The sequence below is a fragment of the Balaenoptera borealis genome (genome assembly GCF_965194805.1).
Source record: "Balaenoptera borealis genome assembly, chromosome: 15".
NCBI classification, from domain to species: domain Eukaryota; kingdom Metazoa; phylum Chordata; class Mammalia; order Artiodactyla; family Balaenopteridae; genus Balaenoptera; species Balaenoptera borealis.
In genome coordinates, this window is record NC_138871.1 from 31330354 (window position 1) to 31344210 (window position 13857).

Genomic DNA, 13857 nt, shown 5'->3' on the forward strand with positions numbered 1-13857 from the left:
TCTGTCTCTGTGGAGTTGGGGTGCATCACCGTCCCAGCACGTGGGTGCGTTCATGCTCTCCAGACCCTGTACTTTAGGGATTTTTATGGAGGTTTCATCACATAGGCATGATTGATTGATTATTATCTCAACCTCCAGCTCTTCTCCCCACCCCAGAGGATAAAGGGTGGGGCTGAAAGTTCCAAAGTTCTACGCATAGCTTGGTCTTTCTGGTGACCATCCCCCAACCAGGAGCCTACCAACAGTTACCGCATCACAACAAAAGATGCTTCTATAACCTAGGAACTTCCAAGGGATTTAGGAACTCTGTAAGATGCGTCTATCACCCCCTCGCTTAGGAAATTACAGGAGTTTTAGGAGCTCTGGGTCAAAGACCAAATATTGGAACAAAAGTCACTCCTAGCACCCCTATTATGGAAATTTACAAGGGTTTTAGGCGCTCCAGGTCGGAATTGGAAGCACTGACTAGTATATATATTTCTTATTACTTCACAGCAAGGGAGGCAGGAGCTCACTTTTCATTTTCTAAGGTCCATCAAAAAATTTCCTAGGCCAAAAAACAAGACAAAACAACCCACCCCCTCCACTATCTCCCTGAATAAATGATGCTTTTCTTAGAATAAAGAAAAGCTTTGCTGAAATGTTTGTTTTAACTGGCATTTTATTCTGCTCTAGACGCTTGCAGTGAAATTCTTTTTTATAATGTTATGTTCAGTATACACCTTGCTATCTAAATCTATTGGGTTCCTGAGTTTGTATTGTGAGGACGTGGATAGTAAGGGATTCTCTTAAGTTTAAGTAATCAACCTATTCAGGTTCTTTACCTCCTTGCCCACTTTTTTAGCCTCTTTAATTTGTCATGACTGAGAAGCATATTAATGTCATCCATTATTATTGGGATCCTGTTATTTTCTCACCAATTCTCAATAGATTTTGCTTTATATCTACAGTCCAATACTATGTTATGTGATGCATAATAGTTCAATATGATATTTTCATTGTGGGAATTACTCTTTTCAAATATAAAATAATCTTTGTATCATCTAGAGTTTTTTACCTTGAATTTTATTGTTTTTGATATAAATATTGCATCTCATAGATTGTTTACATTTATTTCTCCCTGGTGCATATTTATCCAGCTAATTACTTTTAGTCATGTTGTATGACTTCATCAAATACATATCTTTTTTTTTTAGATCTAGATAAGATTTATTGATCAGATTGTTTTAGAAAGCCAACAGCAAAACACTGACAAGATACATAAATACAGATTGGACGTTTTAGGGTAAATTCACTATATTTCCTACCTGCTTGTAGGAAACCAGATAAGGTGGGAAAAGCTGTCCTGATCATACGGCATGCACACCAGAGTGCAAAAGGACTTCCACACTATTTAACAGGACTGTGGCAAATAGTTTTAAAGTAAGGCAAGCATCCTGTGTGGCCTAAGCATACCCTGTACCAAGAGCTAAGCCCAGGCTCGCCTCAGAGACTGCATGTGAGTGAGGTTTCCCTTTCTTGCTTAGTTCTTCCAGTAAAATCCTCATTGGCAGGTGCCTTTACAGGGAGATGCCTGGCGCTGTCCCTGCTCAGACTCTGTGTACAAGGAAGCGGCTTTAGAGAAAGTCAGTGTGTTTCTGATACCTCCTTTGTATTCTAAATGTGCAACTAGTAAAACAGCAATTACTACAGCTTGGTGAAACTGCCTCTGACTCACCCTGTACCGTGACTAAGCACGGCCTTTTAAAAACTTCTAAAAAGTGAAACAAATAAACGATAAAAACATGAAAATTATATTAAAAAGATGGTACCACTTTTGAAGCACAACTCAAAACTTCTTTTTGTAACACTAGATGAGGGAAGAGGTCGCTTTCCACCAAATCTAACGACCTTAGAAGGGAAACGCCACTGCTGGGCATGATCTGGTGGCAATGCACACAGAGGTTACAGAACTCTACCAAGCCTACCTCAGGCCCTGCCAACGCTCCTAGAGCCCCCGAGGCATTTGGGGAACCTAAGCAATTTAAGCAAATGCTGACCAGTTTTGGAAGCTTATGATCATAGGACCATAATCCCTCATCCATCCTGCAGCTCAATGCTAGAACAATGAAGAATAAAGAAATTGACTTTCTGTGCTATATCAGAGTGCTGGCAGGTAGACAATTCAGTAACCCATGCCACCTTCTAAACATCTTTAAGACCACATAAAGACAAACTGGTTTTACAGAATTAAGACCAAGTAGTCTTAGAGGATAATTCAACCTTTTCTACAAGCCAAGCTATATGGGTTATAGGAAAGGTTGAGGCTCCTTCAAGAATAGTGGAAAAGCAAGTATTTGCAAAGAGCCAGAGAAATGTATTCAAATGATGGGATTTCCTCTGCATAATACACAGCTTTTGTCTTCCAATATGTGCTAAGAGTTCTTTGGTGATTATAGGAGAGACAGCCTAGAACTCAGGGCAGGAGACTATGCCAAAGCAGAAGAGTGAAGAGTGACATCTAAACTCACCATTAACCGCTGTCATCAGGTTGACCGCCTACAGCTAACTGGGTTGCTTATATGTTTGCTGGTTTCTAGCCCCTCCATGATTCCTGCTTTTCAATTTCTAACTACACATTAGCCCCACTCCATTGAAAAGGAGGTGCTTGTGGGAAAGGGTAGGGAGAAGGAAGAACTATAAATGAATCAATTGTTTGATAGATAAGTTGAAACACTGATTATCTATGGATTTCAATTATCTGTGCTTTACTCTGGGTAACGAAAGGTCACTGTTAATACACCTTTTGCTTAGAAATGTTAATGTTTATTATTATATTTTTAAATCTAGCTATGTAATGGACATGAATAGCTTAGAGCAAATTTTTACATCATGTCACCAGGGCCCTGAAAAAAGAAGATTTGCCAGTAGAAAGGGTTTCAGTTTGGCCCCTGAACAGTTAAAATTTCAATCTATTCTATACTGGTTTATAGATTTTCCGGAATATGGAAAATACTTTATTAAATGAAGAAAGCATCATTTTCTTCATTTAATAAAGTATTACATTCACAGGTAAATTAGTATACATGGGAGAACTGATAGTATTAAATATTAGGTTTTAATTCTCCATTTAGAAAACTCCTTACAGGTAGACTTCCTTGTTCCTAGGCAAAGAAATGTAAGGTATGCAAACATGAGATTGTACAAAGATGACTGGGGAAAAGTCTCAATTCTAACAAACCCAAGAAACAATAAATCTCTAAGAGTTGGAGTAAGGAGACACTGGACTTGAAAGTCCAGCTTTACCAAGAGTTGGCCTAAGCCAGCCAGTCACATCTCAAATTTTTGGTATAATTTGACTCTAAAGTAATGAGCTGGCTTCCCCAAGACAGATACAAAATAGTAGGCTACCTGCTTTATAGTCACACCTTATATATAATCTGTATATATCCATATGTGTTTCTATATATTGCACTTAAACTTAACAGGACTGCAGTAAGATGTCTGGGAGTACCTCAAAGGGGCAGAGAAGCAGCAGGCTTAAACTTTCCTAAATCAAGTAACAGTGTCAGGAATTCAGAGTGCTGGTTTTGGATATACTAAAATGCCTGGTGACTCCCTATATAAAATTCTAGTCATCTACATTTAAGTCATCATACACACAGTCTCATTTGGCATCCAGAACATGTGCACATGTGTGGTTCTATAGCCCTCAGAGCTGATCATACTACATCATTTTCACTAGTGTTATATTAAAAGAAGACACTTTAGACCAAGGATATGTACTTTTATGGAAACGTCACACACAAGGTCTTGGATGTCAGGCCTCCAAAGTCTACCTCAAAGAAGACCGCCTTCAGAAGGTTTTAAAAAGGATGCTAGCAAGTGTGGATTGAACCAGTCTCTCTTTCAGCTCTCTGGTGTCGTAGAACTAGAGACCTGCTTATATCCCAAGAACTATGGAAGGAGAGGCACAGAGGCTGAGCATTCAGTCTTTGGTTCCTATAAATCCAGGACAAAGATCCTTTTGCCACCCTGGGTAGTGTGACTTGTTTAATTACGGATAGTTTCCCCCCAAACTTCCAGAGACTAGATTGGAGTCAAGCAGCAAAGCTTTGTTTTGAACTAATGGAGCTGCTCAGACTGACTTGCTCTGGAGAGAGCTCCTCATTGGAACAAGCCTAGCAGTGGGTGGTAAGAAGTTAAAGGCCTGACTGGTCATGGCAAGAGGGGGATGGGGCCTCTGGAGGAGTTGCTCCTTTTCCTGCCTCTCCCCTAGCCCTTCACTCCCCCAAAAGGACCCAAACTCACAGATGAAAGGTTGTTACAAGACCTTGCAGAACACAGGCTCTATGAAATCAACCCCACATGGATGGGAGGTTATAATAAGGCCTGGAAGTTAGGAGTCCAAGTCTAGAGGCCACATTTTTCTCTTCCCCAGAGCTGAACACTAGATGGTAACTTTTTAGCCATAACTCAAGGGTGATTTTAAATCCACACATGAGACTAAGAGATTCCCTTCTGGGACAAAGGAAAAAGAAGAATAATTTTAAAAGCTAAGCGAAAAGGAGGCACTTAAAGCAAAAACATGTCCCTAGTCTCCCATCTGAGTCTCCTGTTATGATGTAACCAACGGGGTGGTCAGCACTGTGCCCTCCTCTACACCTTTAGCACCTTTCATACACCCAAGGACTTCCAGCTGCTCACGTCTCAGTGACCACTCTAGCAGCCTGATGGCAAAGCAAGTGAAAATTTAGGTCATTTCTTTTTTAGAATTAAAATACAACACAAAACAAACCAGAACTAAAATTTCACGCCAAAGTGAATGATCCTCAGTTTCATTCCTTCCTCATGCTAGTTTTTAAAATGATACTTAGTTCATCAGGAAGAATGACCTGTGGCTTTTCCCCAAGACCTTTTTTCCAGTTACTAGGCAATTACTCACAGCACCATGCACATTAAAGCAGACAGAGAACGAGGCAAAAAGCTAAGAGAAAAATCAAGGGCCAACTGGCTTTCTAGAGATAAAATCCATTGCCTGAGAATATGGCAGGTGCACGGCCCAGAGTGAGAAAAGAAACAGTTCTGAAAGGAAATGGCCAATATGACAGTCAAAGCTCACAGCCCAGAGCAGAAGCCCTCCCCGCCCTGCTCTACTCTGGCCTCTCACGAACTTACATTTATGTCCCACAGCATTTATGCCACACACTTAGGGTCTGCAATTCCCCACAATGAAGTCAAAAAGATACTTGAAACCATTAATAAGCATAGGGGAATTTTAAAACTGCCCAGAACGAAGAACTTTGACCACCATAAATTTCTTGATTTGAAATGTTCTTGGTGCCATAATTTCTAAGAGCAACAACAAACAGCACAGCTACAACACACAATAAAGTCTTTAGACAAGTCAACTCTAACCGCTGCTGGCACCATAAGGATGAGAAAAGAAATCACTAATCAAGAGCTGCTGAGCTGCTTAACTTTTCTCCAAAGTCAAAGGATCGTTTTGGGTACCTAGGCAGCAAGACATCAACCACCGCTGCCATTAGATGCAGCTACTCAATTAGATGTACCTTTGAAAACAGGAAGTTAAACATCTAGCTTTCCCTATAATCTGCAAGAGTCTCAAGGTTACCCTTCTTGTTCTATCCCCAAAACTTCTTGTTGTTGTTGCTGGATTTCATTTTTTTAAATTTTATTTTTGTTTTTATTGACGATGTTGCTTTAATTTATAGAGCGCTTCCTGAAAGGGTCATATGTTTATAGAGTTCCTTTAAAATTTTCTTGATCTTATCTTGATTCATCACATTATTAAGGTGCTTTCAGACTTTCCCTCAACTCCATCAAGGAAGAGGGAGTATGTGAGTATGTGTGTGTGTACTGGGGCAGAAGGGAGATAAGCAAAGAGAAAAGCACAAGGGAAAGTGAGATTCCATAAACTTAAAACAATTTACAGAAAGGCATCTGATGTATTTTCTGAATAAGGCCTTGATCAGGGTAACCAATCCTCTCTGTAGCATATTCTACACTGCCCATAAATAAAGGAGTCTCTTTAAATTAACATTTCCAGTAACAATGAACAGTCCTGAAATCCTCATTTCAAGCGCTCGATGAGTCCCTGTGTGAGTCCAAGGTGCAGAAGCTGTGTTCGGGAGAGGTTTGCTAGGTTGGGGGAGGACGCAAGCAGCTTCTCCCACGACAGTTCCAGCAGGCTAGGAACCACCACCAGCCAAATCTTAAACAACGACCCAGTCCGTTTATTTTCGTGGATGTTCACCACTCCTCCATGAATGTACATGCAACCAGCTGGTGTAACAGCTGCACGGTGAAAATGAACTGGCTCTGGCATGGTAGCTGGGAGCTTTACCCATTGAAAAGTCTGCAGACTCAGCTTCCAGATATCTCCCAGGATCACTTCTCCATTGTAGCCCCCACCAATAAACACATCATTTTTTATCTGAACACAACTGTGACATCTTCAGGCTGCAGGAAAACCTATTTTTTCATGGGGTTTTGTTGCAATTTCCTCCCATGCATTCGTTTCAAGGTTGTATGCATGAATCTTGTTTAAGGAATAAGCTGTCCAAGAAGTACCGCCTCCCAAGATGTAAATCCTCTGCCCATCATGTGCAATTTCATGTCTGTATCTCTCTTCTGGTAGATCACAGGATAGGTTGTTTGGTTTCAGTTGTGTCCACTCTCTGGTACTGAGATCTAATTTGTGCAGGTCTGTGCTGTAAATATAGCCAGTTGTCCCTCCAAAGACATAAGGGGAGCCATTGATGAGAGCCATGGCCTGTTCATACATACCACTGGGTTTCTTCCCCGGACAGCTGGGTAAAGCCCATCTCTTATACTTCACGTTACAGACATGGACGTCATTGCCGTTGCTCTCACCAAGTGGGATGCCTGTTCCTCCAAACACTAACAGGTTGTTTCCATGCAGTACAAGTGACATAGATGCCAATGCTCGGGGCATGTAGCCATCTGTGCCCATCTGGTGCCATACTCCTGTAGCAAAATGATACCTCCAAAGCTCCCTGAAGAGAGGGTAGTCTTCATTATCTGGCCCTCCTGATTCATCATAACCTGGGTTGTAACCTCCAAACACATAGATTGGTATTAGCTGCCACACAACGATGTCCGCCTCGTGCTGGTGGAGGTCTGTGGCCTGGCAGGTGCGGCCGCCCGGAGAGTTGCACGAAGCGGTTGAGCTGGCCGGTCCCCCGACCCCCCCCCCCCCACCCCGCTGTCCCCAATGCCCCCGCCGGCCCTGCTATCTCCGTCGCCGCCACCGCCGCCGCCGCCACCGCCTGCGGCGCCTCCTCCCCGCCGGCGGTTCATGACCCGCTAACGACTGCGGCAGCCCGGTCGCGGCAGCCCGTGGCCCGGCGGCCCTAGCTGAGCCTCCTTCCTGGGCTCCTCAAGAGACCCCACATGACTTTTTATGAGTAGTCTAGGGGTGGATTTTGTTTGACATTCCCACGCCTATCCTGTCATAACCACTTTATATTTGTGTCTTCAAATCTCTGGCTGCAACATAGCATGGGAATCCATGTCTGTCCTGGCCGTGTTGCATGACGGACACTGCAGACCTGGTACAGATGTAGCATGAGAGATGCTCACAGGGGTGATATGTGTGTGAAATGGCTCTGGCCACTGGAGGAGCACCTTCCACATCATAGTGGGAAGTTTGCTAAATTTTCTGGAGGGTATAGACCCTGAGGGGAGGCATTTAGTTGGGGAGGAATAAGGCCTCACCTTCCAGCTAATGAGCTTTCTGTCCTGCAGGTGACAAAGACAAGTGCCCATATCAGTCACTATTTGTGCCTCTCCTTCAATCTCACAGATCTTGTGACAAGTAAATATTCATCCATTGTTTTAGCTCTAGTCTAATTGTCAGCCTTCATTTTTGGAGCTCTTATGAGTTATGATCTGATTTTGTATGTGAGTTGACATTGGTTTTTAGTGAAAAGTTGGGGGAGGGTGAGTTATGGATCACTAGCCAGATACCATCCTAAATTGGAATTTCTTAAAATATTTGTAATCATTTAAAAAATCCTGGTCTTCCCTTACTGGATTCTTGTTTTCATTTACAGATAAGTCTCACAAATGGTGTTAGTTTAGAAAATAAATGAGTAAACAAGCTATAGAAACAATTGGAGGCCTTGTAGTATCCTGGACTCTGGAATCAGATGAATGCAGGTCCAGTGTTCAGTTCTGCCACTTATTAGCTGTGTGTTCCTGGGCAACTCACTTAAACTCTCTGGGCCTCAGTTTCCTTTTCTGTAAAATGGGGATAATCATTTCCACTCTAAAGAGTGGTAGTGAAAATCAGAGGCAATCTGTGGCGTGTTTGCCAGAGCGTGCTCTCTTTCGGCCTCACATGGATTTGAGGAGCTGAATCACAATCGGAAGAATTCTTAGGGAGATGGAATCAGCGCAGGGGAACTTGGATGAATTCAATGTTTCAAAACAGTATGAAGCCTGAAGTATCCTTTTTATAATAAGGATGCTCTCTCCTGAATTGTACTTTATGAGCATCCTCGACGGACTAATGATTCTGCCTCCCTCCAAGCTGATATTATTTAAGTATTCATTTAACTTTTATATAAAGGAGGAGTGAGGAGAAATAAATTCTCCTCATGTCCAAAATAAAGAAAACACTCCTAAGATTTTCTGAACTGGGCAGCTTCTCAAAAGGCATATGAAAAGTTCTAGAAGTTATATAATAAGCTAAATAGCTTATCTCAGTACAGAGCACTCTATCCTGTCTTTAATTTAGAAATTTCAGCTGAATGTGGTGACAGACTTCAGGGGACTCTCATGCTTCTACCATGAGAGCTGGAGGGGCATTTTACAAAAATACTTAAAAATTGTAAGTCAGCACAGTCAAGGAGCTGTCCTAAGTCTTCTGTCTGCTCCAGGGGAGCAGAATCAGTTTACGTTTCACCATAATGTGAGGAGTCATGTACGGAAATCTTAGTTAACTGGTGCTGTTTCTATGAACACCTGGTTAAAACTGGCACTGTATCTCTACATACATGACAATAGTGATACTGTAATGCTGCTTGATGATGGGTGCTCCAGGTGTGTGCCCAGCTGGCCCACCTTCAATCCAACTACTGCCCCTGTGACACTCTCCTTGATACCTTCGTGCCTGTCCGATGTTCCTTCCTCCTGACATAGTCTTTCTTGGGTGATGGGACAGAAATCATCGCCATCTGACTGTTCTCAGCCTTTCTGCTCCCCTGGCAGCTGAAGAAGACACTGGTTTCGTGCACACAGCTTCTTCCCTTGCCATCTTGTACCCTCCTGAGGAGGGAAGGCATGACTGCTCAGGCAGACACATTTGAATAAGGTAGCTGCTTTTGTAAGCCACGGTGCAAGGGTCATCTTTATTAGATCTGCCATAGGCCTGTTCTTCTGGCTTCTGTGATGAGGAGTGGGGAATGGAGGCAGGTGTCTCACTGTAGCTTCCCTATGCTGACAAGAATCAGTACCATCACCATCACTGTTCATAACAATAAAGCAATCGCAATAATTGGGGCAGTCGGATAAAGCACCGCTAGAAATGAAAACGCAACTAATACTCTGAACTCTAGAGATAGAAATCATAAAATTCTTATAATCACCTCAAAATTGTGAACACATTGGGTAGGTAATTTCACAAGATCTAGAGTAAGAATTCATTCATTCATGAAAACTCAGCAGACCCTCATCAGTCCTAGTTTGTGCAAGCTGTCCTTCCAGGGCTGTGGAGGATGGAGAGACGGGTCAGAAATGGATCCCTCAAGGATCTTGGTCTAAAAAGGGAGATAAACCACGTATCCAGAAGGTATAGTTCAAGGTGGAGGCTGCTCACTTCCTTTTTTTAAAATTGAAGTATAGTTGGTTTGTAACGTTGTGTTAGTTTCTGGTGTACAGCAAAGTGATTCAGTTATATATATTATATATCTATATATTATATATATAGATATATAATATATATAATATATATATTCTTTTTCATATTCTTTTCCATTATGGTTTATCACAGGATATTGAATGTATTGATAGTTCCCTGTGCCATACAATAGAACCTTGTAGTTTATCCATTCTATATATAATAGTTTGCATCTGCTAACTCCAAACTCCCAATCCATCCCTCCCCGCCCCACAACCACAAGTCTGTTTTCTCTGTCTTTGAGTCTGTTTCTGTTTTGTAGATAGGTTCATTTGTGTCATATTTTAGATTCCACATATAAGTGATATCATATGTTATTTGTCTTTCTCTTTCTGACTTACTTCACTTAGTATGATAATCTCTAGGTCCATCCATGTAGCTGCAAGTGGCATTATTTCATTCTTTTTTATGGCTGAGTAATATTCCATTATATATATATATATATATACACACACACACACACACACACATACACACCACACCTTCTTTATCCATTCATCTGTTGATGGACATTTAAGTTGCTTCCATGTCTTGGCTACTATAAATAGTGCTGCAATGAACATTGGGCTGCATGTATCTTTTCAAATTATAGTTTTTCTGGGTATACGCCCGGAAGTGGAATTGCTGGATCATATGGTAGCTCTACTTTTAGTTTTTTGAGGAAACTTCATACTGTTCTCCATAGTGGCTGCACCAGTTTACATTCCCACCAACAGTGTAGGATGGTTCTCTTTTCTCCACACCCTCTTCAGCATTTGTTATTTGTAGACTTTTAAATGATGGCCATTCTGACCAGTGTAAGGTGGTACCTCATTGTAGTTTTGATTTACATTTCTCTAATAATAAGCGATGATGAGCATCTTTTCATGTGCCTGTTGGCCATCTATATGTCTCCTTTGGAGAAATGTCTATATAGGTCTTTTTTGTTGTTGTTGTTGTTGTTAAATTAATTAATTAATTTATTTATTTTTGGCTGTGTTGGGTCTTTGTTTCTGTGCGAGGGCTTTCTCTAGTTGCGGCAAGCGGGGGCCACTCTTCATCGCAGTGCACGGGCCTCTCACTATCACGGCCTCTCTTGTTGCGGAGCACAGGCTCCAGACGCGCAGGCTCAGTAATTGTGGCTCACGGGCCCAGTTGCTCCACGGCATGTGGGATCTTCCCAGACCAGGGCTCGAACCCGTGTCCCCTGTATTGGCAGGCAGACTCTCAACCGCTGTGCCACCAGGGAAGCCCTATATAGGTCTTCTGAGGTGCTCACTTCTGAAAGGGGTACTGACACAGTGTTGGCTCAGAGAGTTCAGAGGATCAAGCACATGGGTTGTTTTTTGGGTAAGACCGTCCTTAGCAGATGTCACCTCAGGGCCCTTTAATTTATCCCCCACGCTTGTTTCTCACAGAGAACATCCCTAAAGATGCTGGTGGTCCTCTTCCCCCTCCTGCCAGCAGCCGGTTCCCTCCTGTCTTTCCCTGTTTCCTTTGCATCTCAGACACCTCCTCCCATGGTGGCAGCAATATTGCGGTTCTTTCCCCTTCTCCTAGACCCTTGTCCTATCTCTGACTCTCCAAATGCCCCCAACCACCTGGGACCATTTTACCCAGTCCACCTACCCCAAAAGTCTTCCCTGGACCCCCCTCCCTGCCTCAGGTGGAGCACCAGGTTTGAACCATTGGTGGACACCAGTGACCGTCCTGTTTGGAGAAACATGGGGGTGGATGTTTTGGAGGGAGAAGTGCTGGGCTGGCTTGGGGTGGTTGATCCTGCTTCCCGAAGCCATTCCTGGTAACATGGGTTAATCACTTGGCACTTGTTACCATTCCTGGTAACGTGGGTCAATCACTTGGCACTTGTCCCAGGCCCTTGTCAATTGTCCTCTCCCTTTCCATGTGGATAAACTCATTTTTTCGCATGGATTTGTTCATGTGGCCTGTACAGCTGCCAGTGGGCCGGTTTGGACCATCTGTCATTGGAGCACCCACTCTACAGGCCAATGCTAGCAATTTTGTGAAAGGGTGTCCCTGGTGGGGAAGAGACGGCAGGCCCATCAGAAGAAGTGGGCAGAAGGCACTGCTGAGGCCAGGCCCAGGTTTTCTAAATCTAGAGCTCAGAACAGACTGGTTTCCTTGACAACAGGGATGAAGTCTGCTCATCTGCTCCTGGGGGTGGGCTTTGTGCATGTGTGTGTGTGTGTGTGTGTGTGTGTGTGGGTGGGTGGGTGGGTGGAAAGTACGGGGACTTGGGGACAAGAAAGGCGATCCTTTATCAATGTAGCAGCCCATTTCTTAAAACTTGCCAACTCTTACTGTATTATTAACAATATTAACAACTTCCCAGGTGGCACAGTAACATCAGTTATGTAATTTGCACATTAGGAATCCAGATATAGAATCTTCTCTTCCTTTCCACTGCATTGCCTCTGATCCTTGACATATTTTACCAAACTTGCAACACCTTTTTGATAACTTTTTGACACGTCAGTCAAATATGTATTCACCCCTAGAACTCTTGAAGGCTAAATGAAAAGCATTTCTCGTTTGTCCAGCTAGCAATGATTTGTGTGGCCAGGCTGCTGGGAGGAAATGAGAATCGGCTCCTGACAAGCTGATGTTGGCTCAAACCTACACTTGTCAGATGGCATCCTCAGAAAAGGCTTTGGGATCCAAACTCCCATTCTTGATGCAGACCAGAGGACTCAGGCTAAAAGCGGGTCCATTTGCTTTGCCCACCAGCCTGATTTCAAGCAGCACGTTTCATCTCGGTGGAGGCTTGGTGTTTAATTCATGCACCGCCCTGCCCTTCCTATGCATTATTAAAGTCCCTTTAAAAAGCAGTCTATGGATGGCAGGGGAGGAGCGTGCCAGCAGCGATTTCACATCTCCTGCAAGAAGCAACGCCTGCTGCCAAAAAATCTCAGAGAGAAGAATTTGCAAAATTGTAGCCGATGGCAGATCTAATAAAGGTGGCCCTAGGACCCTGAGCTTATCAAAGCTGCTCATTTGTTCAAATGTGTCTTATTTTTTGTGTGTCTGTCAGTGCCTGGAATTCTTGAATGCCAGGTAATATAGATGGGAAATTGTAAGCGGGACTTATGGGCCAAGAGTGACTGTGACAAGATGGGAATTAATTAGCAGAGGAAGGCGGATTGAGAGAGAGGGAGGTCTGAAGCCCGTATTTCTCTGTGAGGCATTTCAGGGACTCTTTGCTCTTGTGAGGTTCCCAGCTCTATGGCTCAAATTTAGCTCCTGCTGGTCCCCCTCCCCCGGGAGCCAGGGGATGAACTGTGGCCTTCAAAGCCCTCTGCCAAGCTCCTTTGTTTCCTTCATCTCCCCAAAGGAAAGACATTACCTCCCCCATGCAAACAGTGGGCTCTCCCTAGGCTGAGTTCTTTGTTTGGAGGCAACCTGCCTGGCCCTGGGCCTGTATTGCTCTGACTCTAGATGACACAGGAGTCTCCTCTCTGGCCTCCCCTCTCACATCCCTGAGGGCCATCTGAGGATGGCTGCGGAGGGGGTGAGCCCAGGGGGCTGTGTTTCCGGTCTCAGATCTTGCCCCACATGGACCAAGCAAGTCACAATCCTGTGTTCAAATCACAGACTCAGAAGAGTACCTCTGGGGCTTCCCTGGTGGCGCAGTGGTTGAGAGTCTGCCTGCCAATGCAGGGGACATGGGTTCGAGCCCTGGTCTGGGAAGATCCCACATGCCGTGGAGCAACTAGGCCCGTGAGCCACAATTACTGAGCCTGCGTGTCTGGAGCCCATGCTCCGCAACAAGAGAGGCCGCAATAGTGAGAGGCCCACTCACCACGATGAAGAGTGGCCCCCACTTGCCGCAACTAGAGAAAGCCCTCGCACAGAAATGAAGACCCAACACAGCCATAAATAAATAAATAAATAAATAAAAATTAAAAAAAAAAAAAGAGCACCTCTGAACTGGG

At 43.7% G+C, this 13857-nt stretch overlaps 1 protein-coding gene, 1 long non-coding RNA gene and 1 pseudogene across 3 annotated transcripts in view; 1 reads left to right on the top strand and 2 right to left on the bottom strand.

The window, feature by feature from the left end:
- The window catches only part of LOC309611685, a 732894-nt gene that overhangs the window by 129332 nt on the left and 589705 nt on the right, over positions 1-13857 (bottom strand). The window lies entirely within an intron of this gene.
- ADD2 (adducin 2) overlaps positions 1-13857 on the top strand; it is a 112810-nt gene that overhangs the window by 32247 nt on the left and 66706 nt on the right. The window lies entirely within an intron of this gene.
- Positions 1700-7323, bottom strand: LOC309611742 (kelch domain-containing protein 10 pseudogene; annotated as a pseudogene). Its single transcript has one exon. The product of its transcript is annotated as a kelch domain-containing protein 10 pseudogene (transcript).